Source organism: Olea europaea, unplaced genomic scaffold (assembly GCF_002742605.1).
Source record: "Olea europaea var. sylvestris unplaced genomic scaffold, O_europaea_v1 scaffold41707, whole genome shotgun sequence".
Taxonomy (NCBI): Eukaryota; Viridiplantae; Streptophyta; class Magnoliopsida; order Lamiales; family Oleaceae; genus Olea; species Olea europaea.
Window position 1 is genome coordinate 1 of NW_019261480.1, and position 1,020 is coordinate 1,020.

The 1,020-nt window shown below is 33.5% G+C and overlaps 1 long non-coding RNA gene across 2 annotated transcripts; it reads right to left on the bottom strand.

Moving 5' to 3' along the window:
- Nucleotides 1-8: 8 nt before the first annotated feature.
- On the bottom strand, nt 9-1,002 carry LOC111387673. Of its 2 annotated transcripts, XR_002701445.1 has the most exons (4): nt 791-1,002; nt 557-680; nt 375-436; nt 9-234 (listed from the first exon to the last, which is right to left on the bottom strand). It is a non-coding gene; the product is annotated as an uncharacterized LOC111387673 (long non-coding RNA). The 2 variants fall into 2 exon arrangements; XR_002701444.1 differs by lacking the exon at nt 375-436 and having other exon boundaries at nt 791-1,000.
- Between the last annotated feature and the right edge of the window lie 18 nt (nt 1,003-1,020).

Consider the following 1,020-nt stretch of genomic DNA (forward strand, 5'->3'; position numbering starts at 1 on the left):
TACTTACTGTTCTTCCATCAATCATGTGTTTCTCCTTAACCACTCTTTCAGCCACTGCAGGATCGGCAAAAACTACAAACGCAAAGCCACGAGCACGGCCTGTGGTGCGATCTCTCATGATCACTGCTTCCACCAGTTCTCCATATGCTCCAAAATATTCTTTCAGTCGATCCTCATCTGTGTCCCAAGAAATCCCACCAATAAATAGCTTACCTAGATCCGACTCCATCTTTTCTGCATCCCATAATCAAATTCCAAACAATTCAATAATCTTCCACCAAACTAAATAATTCATAAAGATAGAAGTACGAAATGAATAGCTATAAAAACAAAAATCCTCACAAATTGAGCACAAAATTTGATTAAAAACATACTTATAATCACTAAGAACAGCCAGATCCTACAAATGTGTGAATCAATTCAACAAGAAGATGAACTGCACGCCATAAATCAATTGCGTCATAGATGATTGTTGCAATACATCTTTCCAGAAAATACGAAAGATCCAACATAAGAAAAAAAAATCTAATAGATAAACGAACAACAAAAATCATACCTTATCCAGAAAATCAGGCAGGAACCCAAGCTCACACTCTGATAAAATAACAAGTGGGAAGTATTGGATTTATTTTAAAATCATTGGATCCTTCATTCATCAATCAAGATTCAATCTTACAATCCTGAAAATCCAAAATTCAGGAAGATCAAAGGACCCTCAAACAAAAATTGATCAAAAAAGAATTAAATATTGGATTTTTGTACAAAAAAATAAATTCATTTCCAAACGTACCATTCAAAAGAGAGAACCCAGATGGGAAAATTGGTTTGAACCAAGATCTAAAAAGATTATACATAAACAAAAACAGAGGATGCGTTCATCCTCTCACTTTCTCTCTCTTTATCTTTCTCTTCTTCTCTTCCTTTCTTTTTCTTGGTTATTCCACTCCTTTTAAATAAAATCAAAAGAAATGGAATTCCTAGCTGAGATTAGGGAGAGATATTATATATATATATATATAT